We start from the raw sequence: 26,873 nt of genomic DNA, 5'->3' as shown, positions 1-26,873 counted from the left end.
TGATTCTTGTACTGGGAGGCACAATGACAACATTAGGGGGTTATGGTCACTTGCAGGATTAGCCACCACCTCGAGCTTTTCAACATATTTAAGAAAGCTACTGGATACCAGGACAAAATCGATGGTACTCATCTCTCCCCTTGTACCCTGGAAAGTTGGTATTTGCGGTATGTTGGGGGCTGACCAAGGTTCCACCACACACAAGTCATTTAAGACAATAATATCGTTCAAAGCATCCCCCTGGGGTGTGTGTTTGAAGTGGATCAAGGGCTGTGTGTTTAAGTCCTCCAGTCCACACACATTCGAACCTCCAAAACTGCACAACGAACAGTTAAAATCGCCAACCCAAATGATAGACGATAAAGGATGCTCGTTTCGTACTTTGCCCATTGCGTCCTCCAGACTTTGGATTATCGATGTATCATGACCATTAAAGATATTGTGATACCAGTTGACTAACAACACAGGTTCTGCAAAAAGGTGGTCTAATAACAACAATTGATACCAATTTGTGTCCACCAGTTTCGAAGTTGTCAACTTCTGTAGTTTTATGGACAACGCTGTCATTATGCCACCCTTTGCCATCCCAGATGTCGATGGAGTGGCCAAAACACTGAATGATTGAAAGCCCTCAATGTCATAGGCAGTCCTAGTCCAAGTCTCCTGTAGACACAGGATCCCCTGGGCTCCTACATAATCTAACCACACATCATCCTCCAATCTGCCTGCAAGTCCAGCAATGTTCCAAGATATTAGAGACAGCCCCGGTTTCCCATGAGTACTTCCCAGGATGTCTCTTGTATTTGAAAGGTCTTGTCCAGACGGTAGTGTGTGATTCTCATGACCCAAGATGGTATCTCCACCACAAGTAACACCATTCTCTGCACATGAGGGGCCGATACTCACAGTATCACAATCGCCAGTCACCGCAACTTGGTTATTATTGCGGGCTATCCCTGTGTTTTTACTCTTTCCCAAGTCTAGCGCGGAAGGCGCATTTCCCTCAGACCTAGATGATGGTCAATCTACACCGTCCATACCCATTAATGGATCAAAGCGGTTTCTCAATGGGATATTATTATTTGAGATCCATCCTGGGTGTTCCTCACCCTGATACCTAGGTCTTCGTGGGTTATACGGGACTTGTGTAAAAGGACCCATACTCGGTGGTCCCATAAAGGGGACATTTATCTCATGCCAAGGGCCACAATAATTTTGTGTGCCTTGGTTCATGGTCAAGTTATGTGCCCAACCCGAGTGATTACTGCCGTGTGATCTTTGCCCGCGGTGGTTGGGGTTTGAGATGGTGTGGTAAAGGTTTGGGTAAAAATATTCAAGTCCTACACACTGGATGTCCCCCATCCTACCGAACCTTGCTTTGCTGCAGATCATATCCTTAACCCAGATGTCTCTAAAATTAATCAGGATACAATCTCCCTCCAGATCTTTCTTGCTTGGCCCAACCCAGGGGACCCTCCGCACACTTAAAATGTTTGTAGCAGTGTCTTGGGAAAGGGGCCTGTTATTAATTAGCCAAAATTTTCTTTTATTTAGGAGGTCCTCCATTTTCTCATATTTATTCGCTGCGATTAATGGAACACCTGTCAAAATTGCCATATAGGGAGCAGCCTCTGGGGGTATATTTACATAGATTTGTTTACCAGGCAGGGGTGTTTTACTAGGGGCTAAGGGTTTGCTAACTGGAGTTTCTTTCCCCTCAGCATTTAGCAGGGCTGGGGCAGCTGTATTTACTGGTGTTGCTACCGCCAAAGAGTTCTTTAGCTGAGATCCCACAGTAGTTTTAGACAAAGTAGCTGGCACTATACTAGGGGTAATACCGTTAGGATCTGCAGATACTGCAGTTTTCGGTTGCTGAGATTGTGGCTGGCTTTTCTTAGCGCTCTTTTTTACTATAGTAATGTTATTACCCCCAGTAGCAGCAGGTTGTTTACTATTATCTAGAAGATTCTCCAGTAGAGCCGTATTTTTAGATGTTAAGAACTCTAGTTGATCTAGTTTTAGGTTAATAATTTGGGTTTTTTCCATCAGGGGAGTCAGCATGCTTTTTACCAGCTTCTCTAGACTGGCCATAAGATCCTTATCTTGTGTATAGGTTGGTTTTTTGTCTTGGTTCGAAACACTTTTTTCCATCTCCAAGAGCTTAGATCCTATATGTGAGAGTTTCACTTTAAGGGGAATTAACAATTTTTTGAGTGTTTCCCACACAACAGTCAAAAATTCTACATCTTTCCCTTTTATGATGCAAAGTGGAACCCCACTAGTTTCACTCTCTATTACGAGATTAATATTTTCATAAGTTACTGCCAGTGATTCAGGGATGGGTTCTGGTTTTAGTTCAGGTGGCTGTGTGTTACTCACTGATGATGGATCTAGTGGTAGCAAAGATGGTGCCTTGGTGGATAGCTGTGCCTTCGCAATCTTGGCTTTTTTCCTTGCGTATGCTGTTATGTTATTACGCTTCCTTTTATTGTGTGGCCCTTGTTGTAGGGTACAAGAATTCTCCCCGCCCAGTTCCATAGATTTGGGTGTTGGCTCCGTTCCCAAAGGGCCGCCCTCACCCTCCTTCTCTTCCCCATCTGCCCCGACCATTGAAGTTTTTAAAGAATTTGTGGATACTTGTGGCGACCCCCCCTTTGGTATAGATGTAGTGGGTACTAGTGGCTGGTGAATATCTGCCTCGGTTAAGATCAGGGTAGGAGCAGGACCAATTGGACGGTCAGGTGTTTTAGCGAAAGCTATAGACCCCAGGGAAGATTTTTTGGCCGCTGCTAACTCCTGTGATAATCTTCTAGCAGCGTCTAATTCGATGGACACTCTGTGCTGCATTTTGGCAATCTCCTTGTCAATGGCTGTGTGGGTCCTGGTAATAAAGTCATCTAGTGTACCATTTTTCAATTTGGGCTTAGCTGCCCTATCTTTGTACTCACGGGTGAACATGGTGGCTGGTCAGATATTCAAACTGGCAGTGCAGATATTAGCGAGGGTTAGGGCCATAGAGAGTGGCCCAGTCCAGTCTCTCCCAGCCTCAAACGGCCCGCTCTTAGCCCGGTCTTCGCCCCGAGCTGCGTCCCGCGCTGCGGGAGGGACGTTCCAATATATAGGGGAGAATTGCTGAGGGCGGGGGGCGGGCCAACAGGGAGAGCGGACCGGAAGCTGTCACACGGTCACGCAGGGACTCCTGGGTAATGGAGTCCCTGCAACGCTCGCAGCCCTGCTGGAGGCCTTAGCCACAAGTCCTGCTCACTTCTACTCCCAGCAAACTCCAAATATTCTGCCCCACTCGGAAAGCGGCGATGCGGCACCCGCGGAGTGGGTGCGGCGAGGTCCTGGTGCAGGTCAGGGTAAGGTAAGCGCCTCCAACAATGCGCCTCGTACAGAGATGATGTCCCAAGAATACAGGGAGTGAGAGGAGTTTAAGAAGCCCTCCAGTGGGCGGGGGGCGGGCCAACAGGGAGAGCGGACCGGAGGCTGTCACACGGTCACGCAGGGACTCCTGGGTAACGGAGTCCCTGCAACGCTCGCAGCCCTGCTGGAGCCCTTAGCCACAAGTCCTGCTCACTTCTACTCCCAACAAACTCCAAATATTCTGCCCCACTCGGAAAGCGGCGATGCGGCCCCCGCAGAGCGGGTGCGGCGAGGTCCTGGTGCAGGTCAGGGTAAGGTAAGCGCCTCCAACAATGCGCCTCGTACAGAGATGATGTCCCAAGAATACAGGGAGTGAGAGGAGTTTAAGAAGCCCTCCAGTGGGCGGGGGGCGGGCCAACAGGGAGAGCGGACCGGAAGCTGTCACACGGTCACGCAGGGACTCCTGGGTAATGGAGTCCCTGCAACGCTCGCAGCCCTGCTGGAGCCCTTAGCCACAAGTCCTGCTCACTTCTACTCCCAACAAACTCCAAATATTCTGCCCCACTCGGAAAGCGGCGATGCGGCACCCGCGGAGCGGGTGCGGCGAGGTCCTGGTGCAGGTCAGGGTAAGGTAAGCGCCTCCAACAATGCGCCTTGTACAGAGATGATGTCCCAAGAATACAGGGAGTGAGAGAAGTTTAAGAAGCCCTCCAGTGGGTGGGGGGTGGGCCAACAGGGAGAGCGGACCGGAAGCTGTCACACTGTCACGCAGGGACCCCTGGGTAATGGAGTCCCTGCAATGCTCGCAGCCCTGCTGGAGCCCTTAGCCACAAGTCCTGCTCACTTCTACTCCCAACAAACTCCAAATATTCTGCCCCACTCGGAAAGCAGCGATGTGGCACCCGCCGAGCGGATGCGGCGAGGTCCTGGTGCAGGTCAGGGTAAGGTAAGCGCCTCCAACAATGCGCCTCGTACAGAGATGATGTCCCAAAAATACAGGGAGTGAGAGGAGTTCAAGAAGCCCTCCAGTGGGCGGGGGCGGGCCAACAGGGAGAGCGGACCGGAAGCTGTCACACGGTCACGCAGGGACTCCTGGGTAATGGAGTCCCTGCAACGCTCGCAGCCCTGCTGGAGCCCTTAGCCACAAGTCCTGCTCACTTCTACTCCCAAAAAACTCCAAATATTCTGCCCCACTCGGAAAGCAGCGATGTGGCACCCGCCGAGCGGATGCGGCGAGGTCCTGGTGCAGGTCAGGGTAAGGTAAGCGCCTCCAACAATGCGACTCGTACAGAGATGATGTCCCAAGAATACAGGGAGTGAGAGGAGTTCAAGAAGCCCTCCAGTGGGCGGGGGGCGGGCCAACAGGGAGAGCGGACCGGAAGCTGTCACACGGTCACGCAGGGACTCCTGGGTAATGGAGTCCCTGCAACGCTCGCAGCCCTGCTGGAGCCCTTAGCCACAAGTCCTGCTCACTTCTACTCCCAACAAACTCCAAATATTCTGCCCCACTCGGAAAGCGGCGATGCAGCACCCGCGGAGCGGGTGCGGCGAGGTCCTGGTGCAGGTCAGGGTAAGGTAAGCGCCTCCAACAATGCGCCTCGTACAGAGATGATGTCCTATATTGACCAATATTTTTAATATTATGTTCCTATCAGGCTCATTCCCGGCCATCTGGAAGGACACAGCCATTCTCCCTTTGATAAAGAAGGCTAACCTGGATATAACTATAACAAATAATTATCGTCCAATTGCTAGACTACCTTTTCCGGCGAAAAAAGCTGAGAAAATAATGAACAATCAACTTACTCAGTTCATACAAGAAAAGGATCTACTTGACCCCTCTCAATTTGGGTTCCAGTCAGGGCACTGTATGGAAACACCACTAATTAAGGCTACCAAGGAGATCAGGGCAGCTATGGATCAGGGAGGTGCGGCTGCTCTCATTCTCGATACTGTGCACTATGATACACTGCTCCAGCGTCTGGGAAAGATAGGAGTAAAGAACTCAGCTCTCTCCTTAATAGCACCATTCTTAAATAACAGGAAACAGACTGAGACCCTTGATCAGTTTCAAGCTGCCCCTTACGTACTCCCTTGTGGGGTCCCTCAGGGGTCATAATTAAGTCCATCTCTGTTTAACATTTATGTGTCAGAGTTGGCCCCCTTAGTTCAAAAAATAGGCTTTAATCTAACATCATATGCCGATGACACTCAGTTGTAGTAGAGGTGCATAAAGATCAAGCTCAACCTGCTTCACAATTACAGGATTGTATGAGGGAAGTTAGTCATTAGATGGGTAGACATTGTCTCAAATTGAACTCGGACAAAACCGAGGTAGTTATCTTTGGCAACCTCCGACCCATATGGGATGACTTATGGTTGCCAGTGGATATTGGAGAACTCCCGAAGCTGGTAGAAAAGGCAAAGAACTTTGGGGTGTAGATCGATAACAAACTTACCTTTTCTCAGCAAACTAATGCAACAGTGCAACAGTGTCCGCTGCACTCTACCTGATAAGAAAACTGAAAAAGATTATACTCTTCTTCCCCTCAGACCTTAGGAGGACGATGGTAACAATGTTAGTGCTTTCGAATTTAGATTATTGCAATGGCCTCTATCCTGGGATACAGAAGCAGCCTTTGAAAAGGTGCAAATGGTACAGAATGCCGCTGTTAGGCTCTTGCTGGATGTACCAAAATATCGATCCGTTTCAGAGGATATGCGGAAACTCCGCTGGTTACCTGTGATTCAGCGCATTGAATTTAAATTCAAATTCGTTTTTTTTACACAGACTTTTGTGTGGGTGACTGACTGTATGCGAGTGTTATTCGGTATGTGACTGGCAGTGTTGCTGTACCAGCAGCTGTCTGAGTGACTATATGATGTGTTAGTGGGCATGTCTGTGTGGGTGTGTAAGTGGATGTATGAGTGGGTGTGTGAGTGGCTGTGTGAGTCTGTGAGTTGGCGTGAGAGTGGCTGTCTGGATATGTGATTGGGTGTCCCAGTTGCTGTGTGGGTGTGTCAGCAGTTGTGTTAGTGACTATATCGGTGTATAAGTGAGCATGTGAGTAGGTGTGTGAGTAGCCATGTGTATCTGTGAATGGGTGTGAGAGTGGTTGTATGAATTTTTTGTGAGAGTCTATATGGCTGTTTTATTAGATGTGTAAGTGAATATGTGGGTGTGTAACTTCCTGTGCGAATATCTGTATTTGGGTGTGCAAGTAGTTCTCTAAGAGACTGTGTAGGTATGTGGGTGTCTTTATAGGTGTGTGAGGGGATATATTAATGACTGTATGGAACTGTAAGTGGTTGCCTGGCTGTGTAAATGGGTGTATGTTTTTTTTATTCAAATCCGGAACACCCTCAAAATGTAATGCAACAGAACAGGAAGAACTAATTTGTAAACCACATTACTCCAACAAATATGAATTTTTGTTACAATTGATAGAATTATAATTTGAACTTAGAAATTGCAGCAATACATAACTTTATAATATCAATACATCACTGCACATTTCCTATGCTCTAATATTATGTTATAATAAAAATTAATATTAAATTTTCCCTTTTTCACTGTACTCACATTTTATACGTATACAGCATAAATGCACAGTATAAAGAATCATCCTTGAACATTGGAGAAAAAACAATCATATAGACTGTAAAAACAAACACAGCTGCATAGTATGTCACTGCAAATAAGCAACACAGAACATTGCCCACACTACAACTTTTTAAATATTTTTTTTATCTATGCTTGCAGTACTAATCCAAAGAAACCTATGCTGAACATGATAACTTTGTCATTAGTAGTGCCACAGTTGCACTACTAGATATATAAGGCACACCAGCATAAGCAAAGCCTTATAAAGACATCACACTTGGAAGGCTGCATGATTTCATAAATCCTGCTAATGCACAAAACAATAGCAAGACTATTCCACTTTTGCAACTATCACCCTCTTTAGAACTTTGGTTCCAAAATCAAAAAATAGGAATATGGTAACATCCAATGCAATCTTTGCCTAAATTTAAGTTTTCTATTATTACATCATGTCCATCCACTTTTTCTTTGTAGATAAACAGTGTAATAACCTGATATAATACTAATGGTTTCATGAAAAAATGATAGCGATAATACTCTATGTTTTACCAGAAATAGATATTTTTCTGCTTTAAAGTTACTAAACTCAGTATTTAATTTACTGCTATCCTCTCTACATCATTAAAACAACAAACTTGTCAGTTCTTGCTACACGTAAAGTCAACAGAGCATCTATTTGAAAATGTGGACATACATTATTTTGTTTTGCTTTTCTCACGAATCTTTCAAAAGTCACACTTTTGGAATTTGGTAACGCTAAATAAATGAAATGATCCAATAATATTTGTGTAATTGATGTGTATGATATGTGAGTGAGTGTATCAGTGGGGTGATGAGAGTGTGAGTGGGTGTAAATTAAATACTAATAAATGTCATACTGTAAGCAAGCACCCACATTTAAATTCAAACACATTCATTCACATTGGCTTCATAAAATAACTATATTTTCAGTGTAGGAATTGCTCTTCCTCATTTGCTGCTCACTATATTTTTTTGTGTGCTGATCTACCCTCCCTTCTATTTTGCCTTTTACTGTAGTGTCTAGAAGCTACAGATTTTCTTTCTGCTTATATACACTAATATGTGTTTTTCTAAATATACTTTTTTATAGTACAACCTAATTAACATACCTGTAAAATGTGTGCTACTGTCAAACGGTTATTTTTATATCTGTTAATATCTGTTTTCCTGTGGCGATGGATGGTGCCTGGCGTTCAGAGGTGCGGCAGGGCAAGTAACCGTGCTGCCAGACTGCGGAGGACCCCCCTCCCCACAGCATTCAAGAGCGTGGTGATGTGGTGCATGTGACTGTAGTTATTTATGCACAGAGCAGTGTAACAAAGGAGGAGGAGCTGCCGTTCAACTAGATGCACAGCTCCGTCAAGACTGAGGCTGATGGGCACTTGTGCACTCCCAGGGGGGGAAATGGATTGACCGGAGGCTTGGGCCCGTATACTAGACACTCTGGTGAGCACTGGGAGAGCACTACAGCTGGGGAGTAACTTTAGTTGGTTACACTGGAGTATGTGTATGGTGTGTCTTGCTGCAGCAGACTGACTAGGCATGCGCCTCAACGTCTGGGACAGAGAAGGTGATACTACATAACTGCTGGTTACCTGTAATGTGAGGAGTGCTGATCAACACTGGAGTGGTGGAGAGGGGAAGTGCGCTGAGGAAGATCTGCCCAGCTGAGGTGCAGTGTGCCCTGATACAGTATTTATAGGAGCGACGGGGACTGCGAGGAAGTGGCTGAGTGCAGAGACAGGGGCGCTGGTGAGGCGCGGTGCCGAGAAATACCGTAGTCTGGTTACTCTTGCTCAGATTTGTGAGCTGCTTTGCTTGGACACGGTGGGAGGACAGGCATACGTATCCCTGGGCTGACTACATTGAAGTTGCGCTGGAGCTCCGGAACACGCGTGGGAGGCATGACATTATGGGGTGCAATAGAGGTAAACAGCCTGATGTATCGGCCAGTGAGGATGCCCTCTTCGCCCCTAACAGTGACCCCTCCAACACCTCGGATAGCAAAAGAGTGCCCCCCACGGGGACAGACCAACATGCTGCCAAGCTCGATTTAATTCTGAAAGAAATACGAGACTCACGCACCGCTATTGAGTCGCAAATGGGAGCACTATCCTCTAGTTTGAATTTACTGCAGGCGGATCATAAAAGGTTATCGGACAAAATCGAATAAACTTGCATTGGATGACTTGATACCACAGCAGACTATGCACTCCTCCCAATTGGAACAATTTCAAATACGGCTGCGGGGCTTGCAAGAAAGGGTGGATGACGCAGAAGGACGGTCCCGACGTAATAATGTTCGAATTCTTGGGATTCCGGAGCGGAGCGAGGGGTCAAATCCCACTCAATTCGTGGAGACCTGGCTGAGAGACCGCATGGTGAAGGGGGGGCTGACGGCCCTGTACTGTGTGGAACGTGCGCACTGAGTGCCGCCGAGACTGCCTAAACCAGGGGCACCGCCAAGACCACTAATTGCGTGCATACTGAATTATAAAGTTTGGGATACAATCCTGAGGGTGGCAAGGGAGAACACACCAATACACTTTGAGAACAAAAAAATATCTCTTTATCCGGACTTTACCTTGGTGGTGCAGAAGGCTAATAAGCCTCCAAAGATGTGAAGAAAAGGCTGAGAGCATGTAATTTGAAATATGAGCTCCTTTTCCCGGCCCGGCTAAAAGTCATCCATGGCCAAAAATCAATCTTCTTTGTCAGCGCGGAAGAGGCAGTGGATTGGATGGAAAGCACGCTTCACCATCAACATCACAGGCCTCACTACCATTGGGTCAGCGAGATAGGATGCACACACCGTGGAACACAGGAGCATGTGGAGAGAGCAGTGGACGTGTCGTGAAGGCAACTGACAGTGGACTCACTCCTGAGCAAATACCAGACAGTCAAAACAATACCCTTTTGACGGCGGCCGCACTGGCCGCACATGATGCACAGGTTGAGGCTTCCTCGTCGCAGTCCTCAGATGCAGCCTAGATACGCTCTGATTCCGAGACTAGCCTGGCACTGTTTCCTTCCATTGAAAAGAAAAGGAGAGTACCCTGCCGCAAGATATTGGGGCCCTAGTTAGAGGGTCCAGGAGATATACAAAAAGGGGTGATTAACCTAGGGTTTGACACTAAACATCACAATCACATGGTCTAATCAAGTAGACTTAAACAGTTCATATTGAAAAATATATATTTTTTTATTTTTGATTTTCTGATCACACAGATATAAAGGGTTTCTTCTTGGAATATAGAAATATATTTTTTTAGTGTATCAAAATTACATATATATCATAGATAAAACATACAAAGAAAACAAAAGGGAAATTTTGTCCTACCCAGTATCGGCCAATATTTGACACACACCATGTCATTCACATTCAATCCTTCCTCACTCTAACCAGTCTCATACCATACATCATTCATTCTACCAATCAGTTATCTACTCCTTGCAGGTATGGCACAACGATGGTTCATGTGCTGGATATGTCAGGGTGTTAATCCAGATAGGTGGTTTCAACTACGGGTCCTGTTGTAATGAGGACAATAACCGTGTTCCTGGAGACATACGCCGACGCGCGTTTCGGTGGCAAGCCAATGAGGCTGCACCTTCGTCAGGGCAAGGGGCAGTATACCGGGGCGGACACAATGATAAAATTCTGCAAAACAAGGGGTAAAACACGCACTTTACCTTCATATATGTACATATATTTTTCAAATTACAATTCAGTTTTAACATATAACATACATCATCCTCAATGAGTTACTACAAATTTCAGACATAATAGCTTATCATTTTGTCCATCTGATAAACATTCCCAATATCTTGCAGCAGGGTACTCTCCTTTTCTTTTCAATGGTTCTTCCCCCCTATTTCCTGCCATATCCTTAAGTTACCCACGGGGAACCCCCTTCTTTGTTCAACTGTTTCCTTCCATTACTGCACAAATGGCCAGGGAATACTGGAGCTAGGTTGAGGGGATGGTCGGAGGTGGTAATGTATGAGACATTCTACATATTGCTTTGTTGGTGTGGGCGAGTGGTGGTGGGTCCGGGCGGTTGGTACTAGAAGGGGTACTATATAGACTTGTAAGTTTCTTTATTTTTTGTTACTCTGTGTAATGACTGTTTGCAGCGAGGCGGTTGCCACTTTTTCCCCCATGGCGACTGCACTATGGCATTTCTTATAGGAAGTCCATGTTGGACTTGTGTTTCATGTTTGGTCCTCTAGTGTTGTATGGAGGAACCCAATTGTGGGGAAGTTTGTTGGGAATGCTTGCTCTGCCCTTACACCCCTGCTCTCCTTTAGATTCGAACACACCATTGTATTGGTAGCACCACACCTCAGATTTCCATATGACAACATGTAACAAGCACAACTATTGCACCTGGAATGTAAGGGGCATGGGGTAGATACACAAGAGGCATCCTATTCTGGCGCAGCTCAATAGGAGACAGATAGATGTAGCTTTCCTACAGGAAACACATCTGAGCCACGACGAGGTGCCTAAATTACAGAAGAAGCGGCAGGTTCAATTGTTCTTCACGACGTATTCGGCCGTTGCTCGAGGGGTGGTAGTGTGGGTGCGTAACACTGTCCCTTTTAAGTTGTTGGAGCAGAGAATAGACATACATGGACTTCACGGTACACTGGATGGGGAGCCCATTGTCGTAGGAGGTTTATATGCCCCGAACACGGAGCAGGATAGATATCTTGAGATGCTTAGCACAGCGCTAACAGAGTGGTCTGACCACCGATGAGTACAAGGGGGCGACTTCAATGTGGTGTTAGATATAGGTCTAGACAGGTCGCACCCCGCACTGCACGCAACTGAAAGTCAGAAACAGGCAGACACACTTACAGGATGGGCTAGGGGCTGGGGACTGCATTATACCTGGCGGGTGAAAAACCCGGGACATAGAGAGTATACCTTTCTTTCCCCACCGCATCTGCTGCATACTAGAATAGACTGTTCGGAGGCCCGGCTTACCTCTATTGTCTGCGTATTACACTTGGGCAAAACAATGTCGGACCATAACCCAGTTGAGTTATCGTTACAGTGGGGTAGAGTCCCGACCCCGATACCGACCTGGAGATTGCAACCCCAACTATTGGAGGACCAGGTCTTTCTCACCGAGCTCTCAGAGGCGGTTGTTCATTATTTTTCAGAGAATGCCGGCTCAGCTAGCTGGCGCCAACTTGAGTGGGACGTCTTTAAAACGGTTATACATGGCGTGGCCATCGGTGCAAAATTGGGAGTCAGGCACACCCTTGAGGAAAGGTTAAGGGAAGTTGAGGGCAGGCTACACGCATTGAAAGGGGAGGTGGCGGGAACGAATGAACAACTTACGCAGCTGCAAGAAGCAAATATGCAGTATGCAGAACTTTTGGAGGAATTGCGCATAATAGACTTTAAACTCTACACGCAGAAACAACACGCACATGCAGACAAGGCGGGCCCGCTCCTGGCTTAAATGGTTATGAACTCTCCCACACCATCCCCTATACTAGAGATTAGTGATAATGAGGGTGGTATTGTTAACACACAGCTAGAAATTAACACAGCGTTTAGAGTGTATTACGAACATTTATACAGGCAACCAACGAGTCACCCTGACACTGACTTCCCATCCTTCTTTGACGGAATACAATTGCCGCAGCTCACACTGCAGCAGCGCAAAGCCCTAGATGGACCGATGCTGGGGCAAGAAATTAGACTAGCGATCAGTGCTCTTCCTGGCGGCAAAACCCCAGGCAATGATGGCTTACCCGTTGAATTTTATGCACAATACAGTGATTTGTTGGTGCCACATTTGAAATGTTTATATCAGGAGTCGATGGAGTCGGGTGTGCTCCCTCTCACTACGTTCAAGGCCACCTTGGTCTCACTATTGAAGTCTGGACGAGATGGGACTGATATTTCTGGGTACGGACCTTTATCCCTACTTAACTCAGATTATAAGATCCTGAGAAAAAAAAGCCATGTCCCCAATCATCATGGGTCCCCTACCAAATAAGGTCGACATGCTATGTTGCAGGTGGATCTGCAATGGATCCACAGATTTGTCATCCACCAAAAACAGACATTCAATTTAAAACAACAATGCCTTTAATATAGTGGGTATGTGACTGAATGGTCAATGGCTTTAGAGGAGTGTGAGTGGGTGTTTGAGTATGTGAGTACCTGTGTAGGCCTGTGAGTAGGTGTGTTAGTAGTTTTCTGAGTCTCTGAGTAGATGTATGAGTGACTGCATGAGTGTGTGATAGAGTGTGTCAGTGGCTGTAAATATGTGTGTCTGGGTGTGTGAGTTTCTGTATGAGTCTATGAGTGGTTCTCTAAGTGGGTGTGTGAGTAGCTGGTTGGATGTGTGAGTGGTTGTGTAATCAGTGGGTATTTGATAGGGTGTAGAACTGGCTGTGTGTGTCTCTGAGTGATATGCAAGTGGCTCTATGGGGTTATGAGTGGGTGTATTACTGGTTTTGCAGTATGGGTGTGTGAGTTGGCATGTAAGTGACTGTGTAGGTTTATGAGTGGGCATGCAAGTAGATATATGGGTATGTGCAAGGCTGTGTGAGTGTGTGTCTGTGAGTGGTTCTCTGGGTCTCTGAGTAGATGTGTCAGAGACTGTATGGGTATAGGAGTGACTGTATGGGTATATGAGTTGGTCTTTGAGTGGCTGTGTTGGTGAGTGAGAGAGTGTGTGAGTAGATCTGAGAATGGGCGCATTTGTTTTTTTATTGGGGCCAGGATACATGGCTCCACCATAGATTCACATAGGAAGCCATGCATGCAGAGTGCCACAGTGGATCCACAGATCCACATGTGTAAAAAATAAATAATTTTTCAACAATTTCTTGCCTATGACGGGTCCCTCACAGACCATTCCATAAGTACCCTGGGATCAGGATACTTCTATCCTGACCACTTATATCCTTTTTAGATTTTATTTCTCCCTGCGAACCATGTCTCAATTCAGAAAATGGTGATGCTACTTTTCTCTCAGGTTGTGGCAAGCCAATCATAGCATTGCTGTTGGCGTGTGGAAACTACCAAACATATTTATATCAAATTACAGAAAGAACTCACTCTGGACCATGAAATAGCTTTCTGCGAAATATGGTGTTATTCCTTTCAGGCTGTAGTCGTGTCTACAATCCTTATGGGAAATTGATGGGAAAACATGTTTTGGGCCCCCCTCTTTTTCTCAGCTCTCACTTGATGAAACATTCTAAAACATTCCAAACAGCAGCTGAAGTGAGTGGCAAACTAGTTGTGAACTCTTTGTGAAGATTTGTCAACTAGTGCTAAAGTTATTAGCAAAAACATGATTTTCCTATGAAAACTTCAAGTTTATTTGTATTTGATTAGTTACTGAAAACCATTGCAACGACTTTGATTTAAGTATAGCTATCGACTTGTACCGTAGGTAAGGGATAAAAATGCATAAGCTTTGTATATATCTTTAATGCTCAGAAACATTTAATAAAAACTCACACTCATTGGATGATGTCTTCAGTGATGGCATCAGTGATGTCATCAATGATGTTACAAATGATGTGAGGTCATAAACTGTGTATTGCGGGGTATAAACTATAGTTAATTCGGGTAACTATAACTAAATGGTTTGCATTAGAAAAATCTGAGCATACCTATAATGTTCCTGTAACCTTTGTTTTTTAATGAATTTCTCACATTTGTTAAATTCTGTTTCCTGACTATAACACCCCTGTTTTTCTCAGTGAAATTCAATATTCTTTGCATTTTATTTCTGAACTGTAATCTGAAACCTTTGAGAGTGGTTTGTGGGTGTGTGAATCTCTGAGTGGGTGAGTTAGTAGGTGCATGAGTAACTGAATAGACCTGGAAGTTGTTATATGAGTATCAGATTGGGTCTATGACTGGGTCTTTGAGTGCTTAGATGGGTTTCTGATTGGGTCTATGAGAGCATGCAAGATTCTCGGAATGGGTCAGTGAGTTGGTACATGAGTATCTGAATGGGTATGTGAGTCTGTCAGTGGGTTTGCGAGTGTGAGTCTCTCAGTGGGTCTGTCAGTAGATAAATAAGGACTTGAATGGATCTGTGAGTTGGTGCATGAGTGTCTGAGTTTGTCTGTCAGTAGGTGCATGAGTCTCTGAGTAGTTCTGTGAGTGATTGCATACGTGTGTGAGAAGATCTGTGAGTAGGTGCATGAGTGAATGACTGGGTCTATCAGTGGATTCTCTGTACGGGCACTTGGGAGCAGGTACTCATGCCAGTTCTCCCTGTAACAGTATACCTGTCCAGCTTGCTTGCAGTCCACTATTTTCTGCTGCCTTCGGTTTTGTGCCTCTGCTCATTTACATTTTCTCCTCATTTTTCTGCCTCTTCTCTTCTCGCTCCTGCTCTCCATGTTGCCTCTTTCTGTTTTTTTGCCTCTTTCTGCATGCTCCTGACCTTTATTATGCCTCTTGCTGCTCGTTTCTGACCTCTACTTTCAATTTTGCTGCTCATATCTCACATATATTTTTGCCTGTGTCTGTTCATTCCGACCATTATTTTGACTCTGTCTACTAGCTCCTAACCTTCATTTTGCCTCTTTCTGCTTGTTTCTGACCTTTATTCTGCTTCTTTCTGCTTGTTTCTGACACTTATTTTGCCTGTTTCTGGTCCCTTCAGCCCCTTTTTTGCTCACTGCTAACCTATATTTTGTCTCTTTCTGCTCATTACTGACCTTCATTTTGTCACTTTCTGCTCATATCTCACTATACTTTTTCTTGTTTCTGCTTGTGGCTGACTTTATTTTGCCTCTTTCCGCTGGTTTTTGATATTTATTTTGCCTCTTTTTGCTCAGTGCTGACCTTTACTCTGCTTCTTTTATGTCATTTCGGATGACTAGAAAGTGGCCACAGGGACGGTGGGCCACGAGGTCCCCTTTTATAACATAGGGTTTTGCCAAGCCCACTGATGACATGATCCAAATAATATCCTTACATAACCTTTCATACACCCACTCTAAAATACAGACTGCCATTCTCGAAACCATAGACACAGAAATACCAGTTACTACATACCCACTCACTGATTCATAGGTCTGCACACATCCACTCACTCACCCATACAGTCACTCATGCATGCAGTCACTCATCAATACAGCCACTGATACATGCACTAATGCACCCATACAGATACTCATATACCGCCACTCAATCATTGAGTTACTCACGCACCTAGTCAGTCATCCAAAGAATCAATCACACTACCATTTACTCACCTATACAGCTATACACACACCACCTCACTTATTCATACAGATATAAACACATGTTTACTCTATTAAAGAATCACTCACACAAGCACCCACTCATCCATACTGCCACTCTCACAATCACTCACTCTCACATATAGTCACTTTTGTACTCCAACACTCACATATACTGCCTTTCACATATGTAGTTACTAACATATGTACCAATGAAGCAATCATTCATTCACCATTACAGCCATACATATACTCACTCACCCATACAGCCGTTCACAGATGCACTCATTAACCCATACAGGCAGTGAATCACCCACTCACACATCCATGCAGGGAGTCACACCCCCCACGCACCGACACAGACACTCAGGCTCCCATGCAGATACTCAGACAACCAATCATTAACCCATATCGATGCTCATGTAGCTACGCACCAACCCATGCAACCAATTACACACCAACTGACAGACGGATAGAGACATTCACACAGATAAGTCATTCTCCCATGCATTCACTAAGTCTAAAACACATTTAATCACTCACTTATATAGTCAGTTTAACACTTACTAAATCATCTATTCAGACACTCATACGCCCCCTCACTCTTCAATACACCTTGGCTTGTTCAGTTTTGCTAAATGGAATTCACGAAGTGAGAAATGGCAAATTGCAGTGTGAACTGCTGTTTGCGCTGGTCTTCCTGTCGAAATTCTACACGAGCGGCAGCTCGGGCTTGCAAACTTACTATTCGCTAATGCGGATAAAACTCTGCTGCACTATGCGAAGCTGACATTTTCTACACTCTGCAGAAAACTCCACAAACTCTGTGAACAGAACCAAGTTCACTGCCCAGGCCTAATATACAGATAATATTCTTAAACCTTTAAGGAACACTCAGTCACTGGATGATGTCATCAGTGATGTCATTTGAGATGTCATGAGTGATGTCATCAGTGATGTCACTGACAATGTCATGAGTGATGTAATATGTGACGTCATCAGCAGAACATTGCGGGGGCGCACGTTATAGTTAGCTGAGCTAACTATACCGTCTGAATTTCGCTGGGTTTGTACGGGTGAAATGTTAGCCTAACTATAATATCCCTGAAACCAGTGTTTTTTCAGTGAATATCTAAGGTTTTTAAATGCTAATTCCTAGCTATATTGTCCCTGACAGGTGTTTTTTTTAGGGATTACATATATAGATATAGATATTTATATATGAAAGTGAATAAAATTAGGTAGCGTGTTGAATGACTCAGGAAGAATTCCTATTATTGGCTGTTGTTTAAAAAAAAATGCAATGCAGACATTGATATACTTTTGAAAGCACACCTGATATATCTCATTTGCAAGTAGCATGTTTCTTCTGGAATGTGCTTTGAACTTGTGACCTACTGGTTTCACTGGATTGTTACGTTCACTGATGTAAGAGTGTATTGGGTGAAAAGATGTTAAAGAGACAGAATATTTTTTTCAAAGTTGAAGAGTGATGACACATCTTAAGTGTTTTCCAACTCAGGACTATGAAATAAACAGTATTTTAGTATTTTTTTTTTGTAATGAATATAGATATAGGTTTGAAATACATTGCGAACACACATAGATAAGTGTCTGTTTTTTAAATGGGGAAGGGTTAACAAATACTAAATATTCCCAACTGGAGATAGTGCATTCTAAAATGAAAGACGTGCTTTATTTGCTGCCTTTCTCATGATCACAGAGTGCAATGTTGAAGAGGTTGCCATTTTAAGGTTGCTTTGTATGAGAGTGGTGTACCATTCCTTTGCTTAGTTTTTACAAATGCAATTAGTATCAACCGTATTCAGAAAGAGCTAAAACCAGAATACAATCTACAAACTGAATTCACTGGTATGTTAATAACTTTTTAATCCTTTATAACAATTACATAAAAAATGAATATGTATATAGGGGTTTGATAAAAAAAAAAGAGTATCACAGTGATATGAAAAAATATACAAGATGAACCGTATGTATTAGAGGCTGTGGGCCTGATTCATAAAAGTAAAGTTAGATTAACGTCTAACTTTAAAACTTTTGGAATTCAGAAAGGGCATTTACTACTCATATATGCCCTTTGTGAATACTGAAAGTCTAACTTTACGACTTTTAGTATTCACAAAGGGCATTTATGAGTAGTACATGCCCTTTGTGAATACTGAAAGCCATAAAGAAAGACTTTCATCTCACTTTACCTTTGTGAATCAGGCCCTATGTGTTTAAGAGCTTAGTGGTGAATGTTTTGGGAAATAAAAGAAGAATGAATCAGTCCCTCTTTATTACACTGTGTACTTTATTGAAAAAAAATAGTATAGTGGAAAGTTGCAATGAGGAACTAAGAAAGATTTAAATATCTAAATACCATGTGCTAAAGAGGTACATCTGTGATTTGCATCCTGGGAGTTGTGGTACTTTCCGTACCATTATTAAATAGGAATAGTGTAGATACAAATAAAAGATGAAAGCAAGTTTTCTGCCTGTATATGAATAAGAGAGAAGTAATACTTGTTAGGTATATATTAGGAAGTGTTTGTCAATGTGGTTTTTAACTTATATTATTGTTTAGCATTTGCTTAGATGGTGAGATATGGTTATTCTGGTTGGAGATAGCTATATATACGGTGGGAGGTTTAAGTTTAGTTAAAGATGCAGAAGAGCTATATGTTTTTGGAAAGATGGCTTGAAGGTGTATATCTATTAGGAAATCGTATATATGTGTGTGTACATGGTGATCTATGTTCACTAAGGTTGATGAAAATGTCATGTACATGGTGAGAGTGGTGTTGTTTCTTCAACATGGCAGCGTTTTGGGCTGAAGCACTAGAACCACTGTTCAGGGAAATGAGGATGGCAAACATCCTGCCATAGTCCTGGAGAGGATCTATCATTGCACCAATTCACAAGAAAGGGGGTAGGTCAAAGCTTCAGAACTATCGACTAGTGGCACTAATGAGGCAAAATTATTTGCTGGTATGCTACTGGTAGAGCTCCAGGCTTGGGCAGAAGAAAAGTCTGCCATTCCTATAAACCAGACCGTTTTTGCGAAAAATGTAGGGACAACCACAATTATAATAACGATGGCAATGCTCTTTGATGAGGCTGAAATGACAAGGAGCTCCCTGCATTTGTGCTTTATTGTTTACAAAGCAGCCTTTGATCACGTAAATCGAAACAGACTGTGGTCCAATCTGCATAGCTGGGGGCTCCCCCAATCCCTTCTAAACCTGCTGGTTAACCTGCAGACCAACACCTGGGTCCAGATTAAGCTGGGTGACGGAACACACCTGTTGAGATGCATTCCAATGGACAAAGGGCTTAAACAAGGTTGCGTTTTGGCACCTACACTCTTCAACCTGTTCATAGCTGATCTTGTACTGATATTAAACGCCTGTAACTCACATGCTCCAAAACTGGGATCTTATTGCCATGTCTCACATACGTGGACGACATAGTCCTAATTAGTCAAACGAGAGTAGGCCTTCAACATCTTATAAGCGCTACACAGGACTATTCAAAAGTAAATGGTCTAACGATGAATCTTGACAAAACAAAAAACATTACAGTCAGTAAAAAAAGGAAAAACCCTACAGCATGGTTTTGGGGTATCACCCAAAAAGAGAGCATCATGGAATATAAATACCTGGGCGTAAAGATAGACAAAAGCGGTCAATTCCTTGGGCAGAGAAACAGCATTAGGCATAAAGGATTTGCCCTGGTAATTTCCTTAAAAACTCGGATTTCCAAACTAACCGGTCCATCGATTCTGCCCATAGTTGAGGTGATCCGTGCAAAGTTACTGCCAACAATCAATTACGGAAGTGAAGCCCAGAAAGGAAGAGACGCCAAACTACTGGACTCCACAGTAATCAATCAATCAATCAATCATCGCATTTATATAGCGCACTACTCACCCAGAGGGTCTCAAGGCGCTGGGGGAGGGGGGTCCGCTACTGCTCGAACAGCCAGGTCTTGAGTTGCTTCCTGAAGGCGAGGTGGTCCTGGGTCAGGCGGAGGTGAGTGGGGAGGGAGTTCCATGTCTTGGCGGCGAGACAACTACGTATAGGATTATAGTTAGGCAGCCTAAATACAACCCCCCATGCAAATTAGGCTTGAATTCGGCATACAGGAGCAATCTATTGCGAGACATGGTGCATACATTATAGCGTGGGCCAAAATACGAAAAGCAGCTTCAGGGTCACTAAATGCACAGTTATGGAAAGAGATAAACCAACACACTACCTCACCCGCAGCGAGATATCTCAAAGATGGATTACACAAATTGGGACTGAACCAACTGTGGGAAACACCCACTAGTACCGGTGTACTTAAGAAACTAGTTTGGAAAACAGTCAAACACCTTTCGTGGCTGGAGGACAAAGCCTCACTCACAGAAAGGTCTCAGAGATGGATGACTTTGAATACCTACTGTGAGTAAGCAGCTCAGAAGTACTTTAACATGGGTTATGCCAAGTACACAAACATTTGTTTTATGAAGTTTAGACTTGGCCTGCTACCTTGTACTCAGCATTTTTCACACTGGCTAAAGGAGGTGGGCTCTAGGTGCCTCTTATGCGGGTTAGCATCGGAAGATCTGCTGCACCTATTATGCTCCTGAAAACAACTCTAACAAGAACGGAACAAATTGCTGAAAGTTAAATTCAACCAGTGAGGAATTCGAACTAGGAGGTAGGCTGTCCTGGATTGCTTTGCACCAAGTGATCCTCAACTAAACTGTGCCTTGGTAAAATGTTTGATGGCATGTAAAAAGAAAATGCAGGAAATCACATTATTGGCAGATATCTAACTCATTAAATTCATTTTGCATGTATAACCAATTAGCATACATAGGAACTATCATGGTCAAAACAAATGTGGCATGCACTGCTGGTCATAGCGCACCTTAAAACTGGACTTGCAACATTTGAATAATTATAGTACAGTCTTTTTACCAGAATTTTAACGGTTTTAGAACTAAGGAGTTTTTATATGTAAAAATTGTTCTGTAATGAAATATTGTTGTATTGCAATGGTTTTAACGAACTATGCAAATAAAATAAACTTGAAACTTGTATATATGTTAGTGTACATGGTGATCTATGTTCATTACGGTTGATGAACATTTCATGTACCTGGTGAGGGTGGTGTTGTTTCTTTAACATGGCTTTTTTAAAATGGAGAAGGATTAATAGTGCAGAATGCCTTGAGAGTTCTTGAGCTAGCTTTATTTGGAGTGTAATTTGAGATATGATGTAGCTATACCATTCACAAAAGGTTTTGTGCTTTGAAAAGTTGAAATATGTTGTTTTCCATTTTCGAAACTTAGTGTTGCACATGGATGCTCAGTGACAAAGCAATGTATGCTGCTAGAGAGCCATGTATGCAATTATACACCAAGTGTGATATCCAGGCTTCAGTCACATATTGCTTAGTAAAAAATCATATATATAGTAACCCTGGGCGTAGTTCGCGGAGTCGGACTCCGCGGAGCTACGCAAAGCTGCACTTGCACTCCGCGAACTACGCCTAGCTCCGCAGTCATGCGTAGTTGCTTGCTAGACCCGTTCGCGTGCCGTTTTTCATCTTCGGGAGCGCGGTGCGCGTGTTCGGGGCGTTGCCTGCATGCTCGGGATGGATAGCGCGCTAAGTTACCCAAGAGGTTTGTCCCGCCCGCTTGCGTTCCCTTATTTCCTGTTCCGGGTCACAAGTAACGTGTTCGGGAACTCATCTTCTCGTTCGCACTACAAAAGTGCGTGATCGCGTTAAATATCGCGCGAACCTACCCACGCAGTCGCGATGGGCGCAGCCATCTTGGATCACACACTCTGGCTATGGTTTTGGGCCTACTTTAGCATCTTGCTGATATCTCTTCAATCCTGGTCTTTTTACTTACTTTTTCAAACTTTTTTTAGTTAGTACCTATCTCTCTCTGTGCCTAGGTTTATATTTTTCATTTTATTTCTACTTTTACAACTTTTCTATTGTTTTATTTTACTTCCTTCTTTTACCTTGCTTCTTCTTTCCCCTACCTGTTTTTCTTGAACTTTCCTTCTCCCCTCCACCCAGAACCATGGTCAAGGGCGCCAGCAGCAGCGGCGGCTCAAAGGGCAAGGCGCCTGTGCCCCAAAAAACCCGGCTGCCTTGCGGCAGTATGCGCCCCTAGGGGTGAGGCCCGCCAACTTTTTGGGGAGGAGGAGGTGGCTGCCCTGGTCTTTTTTATCCAGCGCCACCTCCCCTTGATGTTGGCAGCAGGCGGCAGGCCCGGCCCCGGCTACCACCAGATTGAAGAGCGTCTCTGGCGGTGGGCGAAGGTACGCCGGGCAGTCTTCCGCTGCTCCGGTATCCGGCGTACCCACCATCAGCTGACCCACCGCTGGGCAGACATTTTGGACCGGGAGCAGGACCTGTTGGACCTGCTTGGTGTCGAGGTCGTGGGTCTTGGTGAGTGGCTTCCCCCCAAAAAAAGTGTGTGTATAATATATCTATAGTAGTATAAGTATTGTTATTTTTGTATCTTTGTAAATCTTGGCTGAATAAGTAACGCGATGACTGGTGCTCCGAGTTACATTTCCGATGTATTCCATTATATCTACTGTAATTGTATGACAGTGGTCTGTGCTGCGCTTCTTCATCTTCACTGACTCTTGCGTGTTCAATTTGGCACTAGCTTTTGCTGTTTATTGATGTCAGATTTTCTTTATTGTAGAGAACTGAAGTTAGTTAATGCTATTAATAGAGTCTTGTCCTTCCTTTGTCCGTCAGTGAAATAGAGGATTGATGGATAATTGTAAGTGTTTGCATATTGTATCATTTTTTTTCACGGCCTTCTCTTCTGCATGAATCCTCCTCTGGCAATGAATGCTAAAGTTACTTTGTTCTTCTTACCTCAGCCAGGGCCGGCTTTAGAGGCTTGTGCAAGCTGTGCAACTGCACAGGGCCACCAAACGCCAGGGGCCACCACACCCATATATATCCTTAATTTAATAATCCTCATAGGATGGATACATATTTGCGTGGCGGCCCCTGGCAGGGATTTGGTGCCTCCGGCTCTGTTCCACTTCCAAACACCCTGACTTCCCCCTCTTCACTGGCCTCCATGCTCCGCCCCAACCTCCTCTTCCGGGCCCCCCTACCTACGCTCCCTGGCCAGGACCACCATGAGCCTAGAGCCGCCCCTGCCTCAGCCCTCCATAGAACTGATGTAGTTTGTTAAGTGAGTGGGTAGGGCAGCAGTAGCATTCAGTGAGTAGTAGAACAAAATATGATGCAATGAACGTACAATTTCGTGTTAGTATGCACAAAGTTAAGCATGTCTCCTCCTTGTGATCTATGCATTTTGCTGGCAAAAATAAAAAAGAAATGCCTACTTACAGATAATTGATTACCCCATTCTTGAATCGGTGGTGTTGTTCAGGTGTTATTGCCTCTGTGTTACTTAGTAATCTGCAATCAGAATGTTTATGGAACATTTGATTTGTTTTCTCCAAGTATAGAGTCAGTGAATCATGCAAGGCAGTAGTCATTTGGTAGATCAATGTTTGTTTCTTTTAATGTTGTAGCAGTCGTTTTTGAAATGCTGTGCTGTCTATGTTTCACAGCACTCAATGCTTTTCTCTTTCTTTATTATTTCTTACATGAACCACAGAACCCAGGGGCAAGCAGAAGGCTGGGACCGAGTCGGCGGGTGAACCTGAACCACAGGCACAGAGCTCCTCTACTGAGGATCCTGCTGCTGTCCCCAGTAAGTCCAACAGTGCTTTATTTTGGAACAATGATATTTCCCTAACTTTCTAACGGAGCTTTTTTTCCAACCGATTAATGACATTTTATTCCTAACTAAATTTTGACAAATGCTTTTTTGATTTTTGATTATGTTTTCAAAATTTTGGGTATCTGTTCCTGCCTTTCTGTTCCTTCAAAGAGCCTCTGTTATGACTCTCTGTGCTACTACTAGACTGTCTGTAGGTAAGCTTGCCCTGTTGCCCACTCTTTAGTTAAGGTATTAATCTTTTCAAAAAATCTGTGATAGAATAGCTGCAGGCACAGGGTCCACTCCTGTCTTATGCTTTTTCCTCTGTAATGTCTCTTCTTTGCCAATTGACACCAACCAACTATGCATCCAGATGTTGGTCTAGTATTTTGTAAACGTTAGTATACCACTACTACTCTTGTGGGTATTCTATTATTTTATGCAGTCACATACATAACTATGTAACTATGCACCACAAAATTGGATGTTGGTGATAGGCAGGTTGGACCTTACTTACTTACAGTCTTACACCTCAGTCACAGAACTCTGAGGAACCCACAATTCACTGAACGACAACTTATATGGGCTCAGTCATTGGTCAATTATTCAATTATCCCCCTCCTGAACCCCAATACCAAGATGCCCAATGCTTTTATTACACAATCCATAACCTAAGTAACCCCCTTTTGCTCACTCTCTCGTGTAAGTCTACAAGACAACAGACACTGAAAATATACTTCCGAGTCAATGTGGTACTTCAAAAGCTTTATTTTGTTAGAAGTAACTAAGTAAGTAACATCAAAGTTTTTTAAGTTGTTCCGTGAAATACGTCAAGGCCCACCATAAAAAATCCAGAGTTAAAAAAGGCTGAATAAAGTAATCTACATTTGTACAGCTACCAGTTCACGATAGGGAAATGTGGGAAATGTCGGAGACCCCTCACCCTTGAACGTATACTGGTTACATATGCCTCTTTTTGGTAAGCTCTGGAAATCTCTGCTTCATAGAAGGAAATCTTCTCATCTGCCGAAAAATAATGACAAAAGTGGTGCACGTTAGACAGTATGAAAAAATGAAATACATTTATGCAAGTTTTTAGCAGTCATGCTAAAAGAAAGGTGTAACCTGAGGCTGTAAGCAAACTCGATTCCACAATCCACATTGAAAAAGTAAATACGGGCCTTTTTTTTTCCAAAATCTTCAGGTGTATGCTTTGAACAATCATGTGGCCTCAAAGGCGTCTTCTCATACTGCGCAACAAGCTGCGAGGTAGCATGTGCAAAACTGTAGACATTGATGTACAAACTGATTAGGTTACATGGTTCAGTCTAACTTTCCAAGGACTAGAGTAGCAGTAGAGATGAGATGAGCTTGGGTACCATACCATAACAAATGAATGATAAATGTGTAGTGAGTTAGTTACTCTGCTGTACTAGGCAATGTGGACTACTACTGATTACGTTGTACTTAACTGTTTTGCAGAACTCCATTCTTGGTGAACAAGTACAATGGGGCTGTGCATCCATCTAAAAAGGTGTACTTATTTCTATAGGTGCAGAACCGGTACCATCCACCAGTGCCGACGGGGACAGCCGCGCAGCGTCAGCAGAGGCGATCCCGGAGGGGAATGGAGGACCAGAGGCACCTACACCAGCAGCAGTGGGGGAGGAGCCAACAACATTGGGCGATGGTAAGTTGCATTCAATAGTAATCCGCATTACTTGGTGGGTGGGGAAAACTTCCTCACTGTACTCTGATATTTATAATGAACTTGAAGTTCTACTGGACAATATATGACGCCACCTTTATTTGTCATTACCAAGCTTAGCATTACCACCGGCGAGAATTGATATAATAACAGGCCTCTTCTATCTGACTACAACTCAGCTGTGAAAGGTTGGTGGCAGACTAAAAAAGTCTTATCCACAACATTACATGATCGCGATGGATTAACACTAAGGAGATTGATTTTAAGTATGATGAAAGGAGCAAGGAAAAAGCACCAATCATCTAATATAGAAGGATACTTTGGAATCAGCAATGCAGGTGGCTGATAGCAGTCGGATGCATGGGTTGTTATGGAAGCATAGAAAGGGGAAAACACAGCTGCCTGCGTGGGTGGGAGACACATCCAATATCGGTGGGTAGTGGTGGATAGTGTCAGCAGCGGTGTTTTGGTCAAACCCAAAGGCAAGGGAAGGAGGGGATGACTGGATGCATTCCGGGTCGTTGCTGGCGAAACACACACCACCTAAGGTTTGTTGCGCGATATAAAGAATGATAGTCTCTACTAGACATTTACTAGTACTAGCTGGCCCCTGTTAATTAATGTTAGTTTGAGACTGTCACTGTTCCCGGAAGCACAGAGTATATGATATAAAAAAACGAGATATGAAAAAGACAGGTGTTCGTATGTGTGTGACCGTTGAAGTACACCCATGCTATGCTACTAGGGCAGGCATAATGCCGTGCCAAAAAGTCAAACAAATTAAGTATATAAGCCGTAGAATGTTCAAGATTTTTGTACTCAGCTTGCTTGCTAGTGCTACTGTACTGTGCCACTATGTGTTGAATAAATTATGTGTTCTTGATTTGCTGGGATTTTGGATTACAACAATTCTGTCTCTTTCTTTATAGTTACTCCTTCAAAACCAACGAGAAAGGAGTTGGCAGTCCGGGCCCGGCAGCGGAAACTGCAGGCCATCGTTGAGGCCTACCGCCGGCTGGTGGCTCAGGCCGAAGAGGAGGAGGAGGAGGAGGCGGTGGCAGCAGCTGCTGCCTCTTCCAATGCCCCGGCCCCCAAGCCTGCAGGAGTACGTCGCGTGGTCAGGCAGCCGCCCGCCGCCAGATTTTTTCAGCATCGCCCACCCC

Source organism: Lissotriton vulgaris, chromosome 10, assembly GCF_964263255.1.
Source record: "Lissotriton vulgaris chromosome 10, aLisVul1.2, whole genome shotgun sequence".
Taxonomy (NCBI): Eukaryota; Metazoa; Chordata; class Amphibia; order Caudata; family Salamandridae; genus Lissotriton; species Lissotriton vulgaris.
The sequence above is the reverse complement of the archived record's forward strand: the minus strand, read 5'-3'. Positions refer to the sequence as shown.